Raw genomic sequence first — 17,130 nt, 5'->3', positions numbered from 1 at the left:
TCCGGATCGTATTTAAATAATAAACCACAGGATGAGTCGAAAAATATTGAAGTGTTTAAGAAAGTGACCTGGAAAGTACTTTAATTTTTATCATAACTTTCTTTCAAAAAAGATTTAACCGATACTCTATCTCTGATAACTCGAAAGCCTTATTTTTAATTGCAAGCATGAGAATGGGGTGCTGTTGGCATATCTTGTAAACCCTCATTCCTCCTTCAACGCCACCACCAGCCACCCATCCCCAAACCCGAGAAAACACCCTCCTAATAAACAAAAACAAAAAAAAATGCCACCAACATCTTTCCCCTGAAACCCCGAAAAAACCCTCCGAAATTAAACATATCCATAAAATTAAAGCAGCAGATAACGGGTCCGGACGCAAGAGCGAACACCCCCGAAACGCACCCAACTCCTGTCCGACCCCAACTCAAACCACTTTTCCTCCTGCTGCCGCCTCGTGCGTGCAAAAAAACTGCGTCGAAAGTTCGAAAGTCTGCCGAAGGACGATGGGGGCACCACCGTCCGGCATCCTTCGGCGTCGCGACGCTGCTCATGCGTCTCCCCACTCCTTGACGCGGCCTGATAGTATCCCACAAGACGGACATTCATTGCCATGTATCCCAAGTGTTATCATTCCTATGTAGTAAGTGTGCGCGTCTTTTTTTAGTTTCGGTTTTTTTGGTTACTACTACAACAAAAAAAAATTAAGGAAAAATTTACAAGGTAAGTGGGCTGAAAAGCTTACTGCTTTTTTTGTGCATAGCAATTTTGTTGGGCCGCTCGAGGAGTGCAGTGAAAAAAAAAGCGAATTGTGTGACAAGTGCTAGGTGGACAGTGGCCGGCAAAGAACAAAAGTGGGAAAATAGTGAAGGATGAGTAGCAGCATGTTAAGAAGTAAAATCTTTAAATAGTCGTCCCTCGTGTTTGGCTCGGACTTCCACCGCTGAAGCGTAGAAATGCATGCGGAAGGGTTGAAAGGGTGCATTATTGAAGTCCGGTGGGGGATTCCGATCCCGGGGTCTGGATTCAAATACGCTGGGATAAAAAGTAGTTAGCTGGACAGATTTTTTTTTTGTTTTTCCAATTCTTTTTGCGTTCTAACAAAGTTTCCTTAGACTTGAGCGCACAGATATGCTGACTTTTTTTTACCTTTTTGTTGCGTTCATACTGTCTTAGATTTGGGTGATCCGATCCACTATGCATTAATACCACTAACCCATTATTTTTTATTGGGCGCAATACAAAGATAGTACTGTATGTCAAAATTATAAAACTCGCATCCTTCATCGATCTGAGATCTTATTTCAAACTTTATACTGTTGTCGCTGCAAATATTTTTCAATTATTATAAAAAACGTATTAGATAGAGGCATTATGACTTCAATACATAATTCGAAGTGCACGTGACATTATAAAATTTAAACTATTAAAAAATCTTTTCCAATTTACCTCCTCCGGTCATTTCCAATGGAATTGCGTCGTATACAAAAACAAAAAACAAACAAAACAAACCACCATCAGGATTTTCAGTCGGTCTTTCTCTCCCTCTACCCGGACAAACTCGTTAACTTCGAGCCATCCCTGTACAAAGCGTCGTTTCCATTATTCCATTGTTTTCATGTCTGACCTCCCGATAGCTAAAAAAAGTTGAATAAGCTTTATGTGCTGAGACCCATAATCATGGTGAGCCATGGATCAGTAGACGCCGTTTTAATGCTGGATCTGAGTTCAGTGAGAGATTTTTTTTTAATTATTATTATTTAATGCGGAGAACAGTAATGTGAAATAAACTGATATAGGAGTTAGTGTTAGAATTCATATCAGTTACCTAAAAATAAAAGTAGCAGAGATACTCAGATCTTAGCAGAAAACTTTATGATGCGCATTTTCCCCTTGGTGTTTGTGTTTGAAACTTGATACTTGATTTAATGTGAATAGTTAAAATGCTTCTCTTACCGCTGATGTAGAAGATGGTGTTGTTGGTGTTGTTCCTGGAAATGCTGCGAATAAGTATCAGCCATATTTGTGAGAATAATATCTCTTTTTTCCCATAATGCTCTAAAATATTATAAAACTTGAAAAGAAAAATTAGAAAGATTCAGTAACATTCAACTGGTTGTAATCGTTATATAGTTTATTTTTTATCAAAGAAGTTACTTAATTTAAATAGACTTGTGTTATGTTTTCATGTGAGTATTTACATCACTGATAAATATTTAAATTGGCCCAAAATGTATTATTTAGTCCTTTGTTGAACATCAGTCCATATCCAACAACGCCTTTGCACTGGAATTGACAATAAGAATTATCGCGTTCTAGACGTTTTTATCTGATAACGGAAAGGATTTTTGGATTTACGTGTCACTTTTTCTAATTTTTAGTATAAAATTTGTGTATGAACAAAAAAATTATCAGATTAATAGGTTATTGCATGGCAATATAAGTTCACGGTTAATTCTTTACGAATTTCAAATTAAGTTATTGTATAAATTTTAAAACAAAGCTAACACTTTTAAAACAATTTAGTATTGTTCCTGATAATTTTTAAACTCATGTAATATATTTCATAATTAGAAATATCCCTGTTTTTCAATATCTTCATATGCACTTAGCCATCAAGTATACGCCTCATTACATTTTCTTCTTTTTTCGTCACTCTCAACTTTCTTGCAAGTTTTATTTCATTATGAATTCGTGCAAACAATTTACGAAAGATTGAGTTAAATTATACAACCGCATCTGAATCAAAGATCTTTCAACACAAATTACAGGTCATTTTAGGAATAAATTAGTCAATATGCAAATGGTCTGAAGTATATACAGTACATCGAAGATAAGGATGTCTAAAGCTCGCCATACGTTTTGTTTAAAGTTTTTAGTTTTTTAGATTGCGCCTATTACAAACTTTTTCTTATAAAAATTGCTTAAAGTCTAAAAGCAAAAATTAACTGAAAATGTGAAAATTCAAAACGGCGACCATAAATTAAAAAAGTCTCCTTTAACTCTTGAGTTCTCAACGATATGTAAAATCGGGCAACGGATTTTGATTCCTGATAGAAAATCTGTCTTTATAATGTCTGACTTCCATTTTTCTGCGATTAGTAGTTTTCCATTATTTAGAAAAAACGAAAACCGTAACATCCGGTCTTTCTGGGGTAGTCTAGAAATATCGAAGCATCTTTTTATTAGCCTCAAAATTGGGCAACGTTTTTCTGGTTTGAACAACCACGCATCTCTTTCCGTTACCGTTTGCGAGATCCTAATGTTGGAGATCCCTATCTTGAGCACCACATTCACCGTACATCTTTTCACACTGGCGGCAAAACGAAAAAATAAAAATGTTTTTAATGAAACGGACTCAAAGCAAAACAACAAGAGGATAGATTTTTTGTTCTGATGAGGTAAAAGTACCTTCTGTATTTTTGTAAAGCAATGAGATTAATAGAAAGAAATTTCTCATTTCAACACATAAATAAATTTAAATGAATTAACTTTTAAATAAAAACCAAGTATGTTTTTTGATTGTGTGCAATCTTTGAAAACGTTAAAAATATAGATTAATTTATTTTAATGTGATTTGTGGCTTAACAACATTTTTAAGATTTGGAAATATCATTTCCTAAGTGTAACACAAATTTTAACTACGGCATTCCAAGATGTTTTCTAAATGAATTCGAAGGGACTTTTAGAAGAAGAATAACACTAGAATAGAAGTCATGAGAGGGGGGAGGGGAAGAGAGAGAGAAAGAGCGAGAGAGAGGGAGAGATAGAGACAAAAAGGGAGAAATATAAAATCAATAACAATATTTAAAAAAATTGCGCCTGAAAACTTAAAAAAAACACAATATATAATATATTTTCAAATATACAAATCATCCCAGTCCGAGAGGTTCGCTATACATATTTGCAAATTTTCCTTTGACCAAACCAAAACCATAATTTGCGGAATTTGAATACCGCACTGGGCATCATGGATATTAAATAAAGCAGAGAAAATAGTTTTGGTATAATAGTGCAAGTCTTGGTAAATGGGGTTAAAAACCAAATGTGTGTCATACCTGTCAAGATTATAACATCTACTTGTTCGTGTGAACTCGAAGTAAGTTGCTAACTCCTATTATAGTCCAAAACTAAGTGGAAAATACATTTCTAGAAGAGGAAATGAAATGTAATAGAAACATTCAGTTCTTTAAAGACCAGTGAAAATTAAAGTGAAACGCGAATCATACCGAGAGAAGTTATGACGTAAAATTGGTCAGTTGAGACGATTATTGTCAGATTAAGCGAACGCATTACATTAGACAAAATGTGAGTCATACCGAAAAAGATTATGTTACTCGTTAATTTATAACCAGATAATCGAAGTGGATATGGAAAAAGCGTGTCCAGCATAGACTCCACAAGTGCGCCACATGTGCAAGCGCCGAAACAAAACGAAAAGAACGTTAATAAACAATGAAACCGAGAGTCCTCGCTTAAAAATCTTAGCAGTTACTTAAAAATATCACTTAATTAGCGAGGGGGGATCGTTTCCCCTACATGGGGGGCGTGTCGCGCGCGCTTCGGTGGGGAGAGACGGTGGCGTCGGCGCGCGCTGCGCCCCCTGCGACGTCTTGTGTCAGTCGTCGGCAGGCGTCCTCCTGCAGCGGCGCCTTCTTAGCGCCTTAAACCGACGTCTTAGTTCGGCGCCTTCACTTCATCGACATCCTTCGTGCCGTAAGGACATGCACGTTACGGAACTAGTGCTCTGGTCCGCCAGCGGGAGTTCGACTTGGAGTTGCTGCAGGCCGGCCGACGGAAGTTGCTCTTCATCATACGGAGTTCTGTTGTTATGTGGACTCTAAGTGACTTAAATAGTTGAAGGGACTTTAAGTGCGCGCCTTTTTGTTTTGTTTTTTAGTTATGGATTTACGGTGATTCCGGTAGGTGACGGCGATGCATGGGCCTATTAGGAGTTTTCTTTTGGTGCTCTTGCTGTGTTTCAGTTTTGTAGGTGCATGGCAAAATGTTTTAAAAATTATTTTACATATAATTTTTTTGGGTTTTATTTCACAAAATCTGAATCATCGGAATTCTTAACAAAAGCAGTTAAAACTAAAACGCGTTTCCTCATCGACTGTTCTTTTCTAAGCTTATAAATGCAATAGGTTTAGCAATAGAACAATCAATTGTGGCAGTTCACAAGCGGGTGATAAATAACAAAGAATTAAGCGTATTTTTTAAATAGTTTTTTTTTAATTGTATACATTCATTGATCGCTTTAAACCATATTTTGCAATATTATTTATTGATGAAAAATTCCTGCATAGACGTTATTTCAAATTAAAACTTTTCATCAAAAATTCTCAATTAATTATCTGGTTAATTTTAATAAAATAGGCATTTCATTAACAAGTTAAAAAACCTAATAAGGACATCAGAGAATAAAAATTTCTAAAAATTTCATTTCTGATAAAAATGACTACATATTCTCAAAGGAGTATAACATTTCAGAAGACTTATTCATATAATTTAATTTTGGAATGGTAGTTATGATGAGGAAATAACGTAGAAATAAAATATAAATCACATGATGGGGAAGTCACGGTAGTTGTAACAACTAATATTATGCAAATTCATACCCATTTTATATTTACCAATAATGTTATTTTATGTTTATAGTTTTTGTTAATTTGTCTCTTTATTTCATGATATAGTTATTATCAGTAAATAACGTATATTTGAACGAAACTATAACCGTGTGTAAGTTGTGGAAATAATTTAACATTTATCAATATCGGAAACAGAGAATTTTTAAAAAATTTTAAAATACATCTAGTTTCTTTTACTTTCAGACAAGAGTTTGGGTTACTTTTGTACTATTTATTAAAGTATAATATGTATCTAATTCAGTTTTGTTTTTCTGGTTCCTCGATATTTGACGTTAATAGAGATAAGTATTAAATTAAAAAAAAAATGAATTAAATGCTGTATCTAAAGGTTGGGAGCAGAAAATGGTCATAATTATGGTTGCAAAAGTACTCATACCGAAAATCTTTTACGATGAGTTGATATTTTAGCTGGTCTCCTTTGCGAATTTTATGATTAGTAGGTCTTTTATCAGTGTTTTAACAAAAATTTGTTTTACACAAGTCATGAATTTATATGTAAACTATATATATTCTGAAGTACATAAAAAGTAAAATATAGATTAATAACATTGCGCAATTCAAGTTCCATAACACATAATGTCTTACATACTACTACATACTCCTTGAAACCACCATATATTTTCCACTCGTAATTTTTCTATCATTGCCTACATTCTAAGAAACTAGAAGTATATCCAAAGTGTTCCACAAACGTATTTCGAACTTCTTGGAATCTTTAAAAGTACATTACCACTACAGAACAATTTCCCATATATTTTCGTCCTACAGATATGGCTCCATATAAAGGGCGCAACTTGAATTTAAACAAAAAATATATAATAAAGTATGATAAAGGCAAAACAATAACTATTTTCGCAAGAAACAAAAATTAGCTTTTGCTAGAAAAGTTCAGATATTAATTTGAATCTGGTACTACGACAGAAATTAATCAAGAAAAACCGATTTCAGGCTGCGCCCTTTGGAGGTCCATATCACCGCTGGGGAGATTTGTAGAACAAAAATAGATAGGAACTTATGCGAGTGTCATTTTAACGAATTTCACTCTCAAAAAACTTGAAATGTATTCAGAGCAGGTTGTCACTACATTAACTACCTAATTACCGCTGACTAAGAATAAAAACTGACCGAGCTAGAATAAAGGGCGTCCCAACAATAAAAAGAAATGGACTTACATCCCTTTTAATAATAAAGCACAAAATCACGAACAACAGCATAACTGCGAAAAAGCAATGAAAAAAAACTAAAATGTTAAAATGCAATAGACCCAAATAAACCTTTCGTTATCCCGTGTCTACACCTCAAAACCGAATGACCCTTCTTTCACCCTCAAATAAGGGCCGCAAGCAACTCACCAAACCAGTTCTAAAGAGTTGTCCCTTGGGTACAATAAAACTGGAAATATCGGAGAAGAATGGATTTGTAAGAGGGAGAAAAATGGACAGGGCCGAACTGGGAATCTAAATTTTTTATCCTTAATAGCCTAATAATTATTCTTTCAAATGAAGTGACGGCTTTCTTAATAAAAACCGATGATTAAATAGGTTTCATTTCGTAACGAGCTACATGATGAAAGCACGTTATTATGTATGAAATTTCTTAAGAAATGATATTTAGTGTGCCTTCGTATTATATTACGAGAGCTGGCTTCGCACGTCTCGCAGAATCCCACTCGTTACTTACGCAAAATTATACATTTCCTGACGAGTAATTGTAGATAAAATTCTTCACGATATTGTAGATAAATCAAGATTATTTAGCCAGCTGACGTTCGCACTTTAAATTATTGTTAATTTAATCTCAAGTATTGCGGAGAAAATAACTATATTACTAGTTTGAATGCAAATTGTTATTACTCGCAAATTTCCTTTCTTATCATTTTATTCTCTCTACATTTGCGTAAACGCAAAAAATTCCAAACTTAATATCTTATTAGAGGAAGATAATCAGAGTACAAATTTTGACGAATTTATGAAATCTAGAGCTAAAGTGAGCGCAATTACAGAATGAAATCGGTCACTTTGGGTGACAATTGCATGTTTTAAGGTAGATCAAGTTTTTAACGTGAGCACACAATAAATCATACTTTTAAGTTAATTTAACGCGATGTAAATTCAGCTTCATCAAGAATACACATATTGATGTAATATTCAAACATCCCAGAAACGTCCCATATTTACGTTGGAAAGCCACTTTAGTAAGTTCTCACTGATTGGTAAGTGCTGTCCTGACTCCACCAATGCTGGTAATCCCAAACAATAACCTCGACAAACATTTTAACACCCCTACCAGGTAATTAATTGGCTTTGGTTAAATTAGGGCCCTCAAAAATGTGCGGCGACAGTAATTATTACCAAAATGCCGATATCACTCAACGATGGCGTTTAATATGGCCGATTTAATATAATATCGACTGTTTACCGTGTTTGTTACGTTATTATGTGTTGTGTGTACTAAAACGTAGGTCAGTGCCAAATATGTGTGAATTTTAATGCAATTGAAGCCGATATGCCTGTTAATAATTAACCTCCGGATGGGGCGGGAGAGGGATTGATTTTTATTTGGGATCGCTTTCGGGCAAAGAGCGATATTTTTCGCGGGGTTCGTCACAAAGGGGTGATTATTGATAATTTATTTGTGAGGGTTTTTGTAATTAACACAGTCAAAAAAAAAGGGAGAGTAAAAAATTATCGCTTTTCATAAAAGTTATTTTGGCTAACCTCTGTTTTATCAATTTCTGCAATTCCCAACCATTTTCATTTAACAATCAAATAATAATTAGTGAACAGTTTTCAATGTACCTTCTTTTGTATTACTTTCTTTCTTGAATATATGGTGAATGAGCGATGCCCATGCGTAAATAATCGTTAAGCGTTAGCCGGTACGACCCTCCTAGTCAACAAACGAAATAAATTTCCTTCACCATATTGTCTAGAAGTCCGTACTCTTATAGTTGACTTAATTTCTCACATTTTGTTTGTATGTTGCATATTTAATTGAAATTATTGCATCAGTTTTTTCTCTTAATTGAGGATTTTAAACTTAATTGATGGTACAGACGCTGTTGTCAAATTAACATTTTTTCCCTAAATACTCAAATTTTTTACGCATCGCCCGACCAACTAGGTGCGTTGGATGCCAAATAGCATTATTCCTTTTTAGATATTACACCGTTCACAAACTTCCAACAATTCTGTGTTACAAATTGCGTCATTACATACTTACACTTTTCCTCTTCATCAAACATACGCTCGTAAAATAAACTGGGCATCAGATTAAACACCCCCGCATTTTTTTTTTTTTTGATTTTTTACAAAGCTGGAAAACTTCCAGCTGAATAAGTCGCTCCGCGCAGTGAGGCAAATGGCTTTACGAGTTGGCATTATATGGGTAGATGATTGTGTGAGATTCAAATACATATTTTTTACTGCAAATTATTAAAATTTACCGAAATAATAAAATTATATACAAAGTGAAGAATGGAATGTGTTACGTGTAAATTAAAGTTTTCTTTTATTAATTGAAATTATAAAAAGTTTTAAGCCTGCATTCGTGTGTCAAGTGTTTTATTGTCAACACGCCATTTATTTTGCCAAACATTTTATGCCCCAACGAAAATACCAATCTGTAAATTTTGCGCCCGCCCTAAATTTTAAACATTTTAAATTAAATGTCATCTTTATGGGTCCCTTGCCTTGTTACGTGTTACTGTTACTGTTACTGTACTTGTTACTGTTACGTAACAGTGTTACGTCTTTCCTTTTGTAGACTTACTTATCATAAAATCGATTAGGAATCTGTTTGAAAAACACTTTTTTGGAACAAGGGAATAAAAAAACTACAAGAATTTGTATCTGTGGTAAGAATAATTTTTTTATAAAAGTATATATAGATAATATTATGAAGTCTTGTTGGCAGATTTTCTTTTTAGGCTCTAGAAAAAAAATCAAAATTAAAAGGTTGAAAAGTGACACCTAGATGATAAAAACAGTTAATATATCAAGATTTCTGCGATTTCTAACGTTCTTTCCCAAGAGAAACCGAAGATACAAAAAATGTTTTTGCGTACCACCTAAAGTCACTTCAGATTAGTCAAGCGATCCAAGTCGACTCGCCTCAAATTGTTACAAGAGACAGAATATCAACATCATTCCAACAGAATTTGCGGTAGTCGTGCCAAATTGTCTAGCGGGAAAAGGCGCCAAACTCAAATTCTAATGCGGTTTCGTCCGGAAACGACGGTAGTTAAACTCTTAAATTAAAGATAACATCAATTTGTTACAAGATTGGATCGTAACTATGAATATCAAACAATAAAGCATTATTATTGAAACACCAGAGGAAGTAATTTTCACTGAAAACCCACTCAACATTGCACTGCAGCTTTTCTCTATGAGGGAAATAGTTAACTTAAATGATCCCTGCAATTTCCATGGGTTTTGATAGTGTTATAACTTTGGTGTAGCGATATGTCTGAGCTGCACTTAACGGATCTCTAAACAATTCCCCATTGTTTACAAACAATCGTCAACCACGTGTTGATCACGTGACCCCTAAACTAAGGCCGTAACAGTTAATGAACAACGGCGTGGTACACCGCAATTAACCATAATGCGTAATCCATTGACCAAATTACGTATACGTATAATCGGTGGGGTGGGGGCGGCATCTAAACACTCTGATTGATATAACCGGGTGCATTGGTCGCAAACGCATTTTAACGTGTTAATGTATGTTATATTTGTGTATACGTGCAATGCCGACAATGATCCATAATTGAATAAATACCATCCAGGCTACGTCACGATGGTGCGAGGACGAATTTTGCGGACCGGCTAATAACGACACATTTTGAGGGTGCAAAGGGGTGGCAACATGGGCTTCCAATTTTTGGACATAATTTTAATGTAAAAACTTGCACAAAGGGTTGCAGGTAATGGCCATTGCGTGCGGGGGAGTACGGCGCATTTCCGCCCCGGATATGTCCACCGGTAATTGCGACTAATGCCCAGGTGGAATCGCGAATTATCGCTAAAACGATCCTTGCTCCCTTGATACCTTCATAATGTCTGAACCCAATATGAGAAAATATCTTATTGGGGACACTCGATACAAACACTCTTTCCGATAAACCTCTTAAGCGCTAATTATCACAACGCCCTGTACGTCATAGGATATGGGGGCGTCCCTCTTGATAATTCTACTTTAATCTTGCACACTTGTTCTTTGTTTTGAGACCAATGTCTACGCCCCGTATTAGGTTTTATTTGTATTGTCTATGTTGATGACACTCTCCTGTTATTCCTCGCACACGCAATTTAAGCCATCGTGTCAACTGACTATACGTGACTTAAGTATGTTGCGATATAGGAGGAAGAGAGATGGAGAGAGTATTTTTCAATAGCTGGGTACCACTAAACTTGCAAAGCCGTCAGGTTTAATTATTTTAATTTAATAATAAAATCAATTTAATAATAAAGTAAATAAAATTAATTTAATAAATTTGTTTTGATTGTTTTAAAGATAATAAAATTTTCAATATTATTTCTCATGATATTTACCTAACAGCCGAGTTTTTTTTAACATTTAGCCATCTTCAATACAGCCATGCAGTGAACGCAAAAGACTCAGCATGGCACAGTAGTTGCACAATTTTTTTAAAATCTATTTAGGCCCAAGTTTAATTTAAGGGTTTAACTGAACTTAAAGGAAAATAGCCTTAAGGTAACTTAACCATTCTCCGGAATTTTATGCAATACAGTTTTCAAATGAAAATCGCTTAATTGCAATTCCAAGAACCATGACCCTCAGACCATAGGTCAAGTTAAGGTTGAGATGTATAAATTTTGGCGCTAAATAACACTTAAAAAACGATCACTTTTTTATACGATTTGCATAAGTGTGGAGCATAATGAAGTGAAGGAAAGATGAATGTCCGATTATTTAGTTTAGATGATTGTTGCCTATTAATCTGAACTGACCTAAATAACACAAGAAACTTTCATACGTCCCAAATTCCATATTCTAAAATCTTTATTTCTGTTTCAGAAAACGTATACATGGACATACAAAAATGACCGTTCCCCCTTAAGGTAAGTGACTCAATTGACCAATTTAACCTTCATATAAATATGCCTCGTTTGTATGCGACAACATACTAACCAATATTAGGAAAATAGTGTTAGTGGGTGTAAAATGATAACGTGCAATCTGCAAGAAAAGACGCCTTTCAGATGATAAAAATTAACATCAGAATGAAGCGGATGTGTTATCGAGTTTTAATTAGAACTGGACTTCTTATTTATATGACCTTATCGTGGAAATACATCCTATGTATCCATCCCTTGTGTATTGGACACATTTTTTATGCTTACAGTAATTGTTGTTATGCAATTAGTAGTGGCAATAACTACTTCCTGCTTAAAAACGTACAGGTAATTGCAGTGAATTAAAAGTATACACGAGCATCATAAGATTACTTCCGCCTATTACTTCTACAGAATCCTTCATGACAATTTTTTATAACAAACAATCCCTTAAGAGCCTCAATCCATTATCTGGTCTCAAAGCTAATAATAAATTAGCTACACTATACCTAAACTTTGCGGAATATCAATAGAAGATAGATCTATGGAGACACAAATACTTGGAAGTTACTAAGTTTACGGCCTTTGTCGTTGCCCTACAATGCCGCCCATTGTCAGTGCCATCTTTATAATGATCCTTGCTAGCAGGATAATTCTTGTCTTGTGAATTAATCTTTTGTAAAAGACTGGGATAGTTTAAGTTAGATGGTTGTTGTGGTGTTAAGGGAGTCAATAATTTGGTGCGGGATTCCAAACATGTTTCTCTTTCATAAGTATTCCTTCATGGCATGATTAAGGCTACCGAGGTCTTACTGTGTTGTTGACCGTGTTCTTTCTTTACTCTTTCTCTGTGCACAACAGACTAACAGAACTCATTGGCGAAATTCAAGAGTCCTGAATTATTTCTCAATACTTCTATATTGTTCATGCACCATTGCAATTGACGGAAAAGATTAACTTTTCGCCCCACTAGATCAAGGCAGCTCTTCAATTCCGAAACCGCAACGTAACAATCGTATTATTAACATGGCCGGGCAGACAATCATCGTCATGTATAATTAGGAATCGGGACTTGTTTACGGTCGGCGTGAACGCTGTAAATCAAAGTATATCATGTCCGGTCCGCGCGGAGGATATGGGTAGTGTGGACGTAAGGATATCCGCTCACCGCACGGTCCAAGGAACATTAGATATGCAGGATTTACGGTGGTAAAGTCATCTGAAGAATGCTTTATTTATAGAGAAGTGAGGAAAAATATAACTTAAACTGAAGAAGTCATATACCACTCTGAGAGTATTAGAGCTTGTCTTACAAGGCGTGGATAAATTGCAGTTAAAGGCGATAAGAATGTAAGGAAAGAGCCAAAGTGGCCACCTGTTGCGGATCCTTAAAGGGGTACGTCTCGAAGCAAACCGAGCGTATAATCTAAGAAGAAGCAACAGTTGGGGCTTCCGGTGGTTAACTTGCTTTTAAGATTTCGTGGCTTTTCCTTAGGGGAATAAATGCGAAGCAATCCGGATTTAGTGTGAAAGATTTAGAGAAGTTTATTTAAGACTAAACGTAACTTACAGCTTTTCTCTATATTTCATTGAGGTGTTTTAGGTTGTAGGTTATTTCTAGAATTTACCTAACAACTATTTTTTTGAACACTTACTTTTATTTTAATTTCTTATAATGAATTTTATGTGTGTCTTAGATTGTGTGTAATTTCTTAGTAGAAATGGAGCATGCAAAAATCATCAAAAAGTTATGTTAAAAGTTATATCGAAAAGTTCATATACAGGGTGTTTTTTTTTGGTGTGCCTATCATTGCTATCTCCGAAACGGTGAGAGTTACAACTTCGATTAAATTAGACTAAATTGGCTCCTTATGGAGCTGATTAAGGAAACAGCTGCAAGGTTGCCACATTTTCAGTAGTTTCCTAGATATTTGAAAAAGTATGAAAATGGTCCAAAGCTTCAATCCCTCGTATTTCGTATACTATTTGTGACAGAAAAGAAGTTTAAATTACAAAGTTTCACAACTTTTTACTCTCTACAAAACGACATATCGAACGTCATTGTACAACTTTTAGTAACTAAGTAATCGGTATCAACTTCATTATTTTAAATACGGACCTGTAATTTTTATTTCATATTTCGAAAGCGCTTTTTATTCCTGACAGACCCATGTATAATATGTTTACATTTATTAACGTTTCAACCCGCATAATTCATCATCAGACTATTTTTTATTTACCTTTTTAAACTACACTACGTACTAGGTCACTATGGAAACGATTTTCTAACAAGTTTGACATTTATTTGTCAAATAAAGTTATTTTTAGATTTATTTAAACCTAACTGCTGAATAGAAAATAACGGCCCAATATTATGGCCACCTCGTTCTCCCGATATGACTCCAATGGATTTTTCTATTTGGAGAATAATTTAAGACAAAGTTTATAAAACCCCACCAGAAAATATTGACGATTTAAAAAATAAAATTACCTTTGCATTTCAAAGTATTACACCCAGAACACTTAGAAGCATCCAGAAAAAACTAATAAATAATGTACGGTTATGTCTAAGTGCGAAAGGGAGACACTTTGAACATTTAGGACAATTATAGGTTAATAAGAAAGAGTATATATTGTAGTTTAAAAAGGTAAATAAAAAATAGTCTGATGATGAATTATGCGGGTTAAAACGTTAATAAATGTAAACATATTATACATGGGTCTGTCAGGAATAAAAAGCGCTTTCGAAATATGAAATAAAAATTCCAGGTCCGTATTTAAAATAATGAAGTTGATACCGATTACTTAGTTACTAAAAATTGTACAATGACATTCGATATGTCGTTTTGTAGAGAGTACAATGTTGTGAAACTTTGTAATTTAAACTTCTTTTCTGTCACAAATAGTATACGAAATACGAGGGATTGAAGTTTTGGACCATTTTCATACTTTTTCAAATATCTAGGAAACTACTGAAAATGTGGCAACTTTGCAGCGGTTTCCTTAATCAGCTCCATAAGGAGCCAATTTAGTCTAATTTAATCGAAGTTGTAACTCTCACCGTTTCGGAGATAGCAATGGTAAGTATACAAAAAAAAACCACCCTGTATGTATGCATAGAAGAATAATCGTCTACTTTAGGCTAAAGTTGCAAAAGATTGAAGTTACAATAAACAGTTTAAAGTTATCTTTAATGATGAGGCTAAGTTTGATGTGCAGGGATTTAAGAACGCGTATGATGCGATTAAAAACCGAGTATTTCAAAAAATATTGTTTAAAAGAAACTATCAAATTTCTCAAAGGTATGATGGTCTGGGGATATGTAGGAGCAAATAGTACGAAACCTGTAGGCCTAGTAGATAGTACAATTAATGCATTAAGATATAAAAAGGTATATTGGATAATAATTTATTAAGAATTTTCGTTAATTGAAAAATGGTAAACGGTAGTTCGGTGAAGGGAACTTACGCGTTTTGTAGTGGCTTTCCTGTAGCCCAGATCTGAATACCATTGAAAATTTTCTTATTATATAAAATTACATAAAAAGATATTTTGCATCACCCACAAAGAATTGATGGAACCTATAACTGTGTGCTGAAATGCAGCAAATTTGGAATTATATTGTGCTCGAGAACTAGCTCCATGATCTGTTACTTTATGTTCATTTCTTGCAACCATAGAAACTAATTTTCCAGTTAAACCTTTATTAAAAATATATGTGCGAATTAAGTAAGCGACAAACCCAATCTCAGGCAGGAGATGCAAATTTCCTGTAAAGCAGGACCGGAAGCACGGTACACTGGAGACATTATTGTTTCGCAAGTAGGATTTCGAAATAATAGTCAACAAATAAAAGAAATTTATGGTAAATTCATGGCTTCCGTGGTCATTACCAAAGTCTATTTGCATCAATGATGATGATGAAGCAAAACGAATCGCAATTGATTGTGTCTATTGAGAGCACAAACATCGCCCAGTGATGCTTATCGTGGAAGACACTAGAATTATTCCATTCAGGTTAGTTCGGGGAACTTTGTGGTAAATGCGGTTAGCATATTCTTCGGTCAATTAGCATGCCAGTTCGCACTATTACCCACTTAATACGTGTAAATCATCTCATTATCCCGGTGCTCCCGTTTATAGTTAAAATTAATCTGCAATAGACTCTGGTCGTTTGACGAATTAATTATCAAAATTTATTGGTTTAACCAATTACAATGTTGCCAGCTAATTAGCTTTAAACCGCTATTATCGATGCGAGGATTTGTACATACAACCTGTAAACATACAATATGCAAAGCTTAGACCAGCATGAAAGTCAGCGCAAAGCAATAGAATCGCGTAAGGATGTAATTTGCATCTAAATATCAAGTAACCAGCTTTATAGCTCTTAATTTATTCTCACTAATACGGTTTTAACGGAGCTCTTAACAGAAAATAAATTAAATAATTAAGTTTTCGTTATTTTTATTTTTTTTAAATTTAATAATTCATTCTTGCCAGATGCATTCTAAGGTCGTCTTTGTCCCTTCACCAGTTTCCCTTTCTACGGACACCAAATTTGGTAAAAAAAGTCATGGGAATTTTCAAAACTCGCGGTTATGCAAAATTAAAAAGATATTTCGCAGGAAATATTTCGTAACCAACGAAAAGTCGAGGTCAGATAAATTACAAAACATTTTTTATGGAGGGTGTTTCGGGAAAAAAAGGCCATTGGTTGAAGGTGTGGATGGACCATGTAAAATGCAATTAAATGCAGCCGGAATGAGGGCCCTAGCCCGACTCTTCTTCGAGGTATAGGCATTTTAGTAAATTTCGTCGAAAACGCGACTTTTTCGTCTAAACCTGATATTTCTCCACTTCCTACCACTCAAAACACGAATACGACTACATTTTTAAAATCCACGTTAAATTTCCTATAACAATGATAGCTCGCGTAATGAATTTCCCAGCTACCTTTTTGGGGATATTATCGAAGTTGCCCTATTTAATATACTTTTAAATGGTATACCCACTTTTGTGTTTTGTGTTTGTTATTTTTAACTGTTTGGTGCGGTATTTCTGACCAAAACATTTGTGTATCTTGAAAGCGGGTATACCGTTTAAAAGTATATTACTAGTAAATAGGGCAACTTTGATGATATCTCCGAAGAGGTAGCTGGGAAATTTATTACGTCAGCTACCATCGAGTAATAGAATAGAAATATGGAGTTTGAGAATTTTCTATTCTTCAGGCGGCAACGTTGGGTTCGAGAAGGCACATCTACCAACAAAATTATCCTACTTTAGAGGACATTTAATGTGGATTTTAGAAATGTAGTCATTGTTGGGTGGTAGGAAGAGGAGAAATAGCAGGTTTTAATAAAAAAATAGGATTTTTGACGAAATTTATTAAA

General features: G+C 34.7%; 1 protein-coding gene across 6 annotated transcripts in view; it reads left to right on the top strand.

Moving 5' to 3' along the window:
• The window catches only part of pros (prospero), a 161,254-nt gene that overhangs the window by 103,205 nt on the left and 40,919 nt on the right, over nucleotides 1-17,130 (top strand). For 4 of the 6 annotated variants that reach the window (XM_066393558.1, XM_066393557.1, XM_066393551.1 and 1 more), the window contains exon 3: nucleotides 11,697-11,740. The gene's annotated coding sequence lies outside the window, so the exon portion shown is untranslated. Of the gene's footprint in view, nucleotides 1-609; nucleotides 724-4,668; nucleotides 4,923-11,696; nucleotides 11,741-17,130 lie in introns of those variants that run through there. The other 2 variants (XM_066393552.1, XM_066393553.1) reach the window with 2 other exon arrangements.

The sequence above is a fragment of the Euwallacea similis genome, chromosome 9 (genome assembly GCF_039881205.1).
Source record: "Euwallacea similis isolate ESF13 chromosome 9, ESF131.1, whole genome shotgun sequence".
NCBI lineage: Eukaryota > Metazoa > Arthropoda > Insecta > Coleoptera > Curculionidae > Euwallacea > Euwallacea similis.
This window is presented reverse-complemented; position numbering and strand designations above follow the sequence as displayed.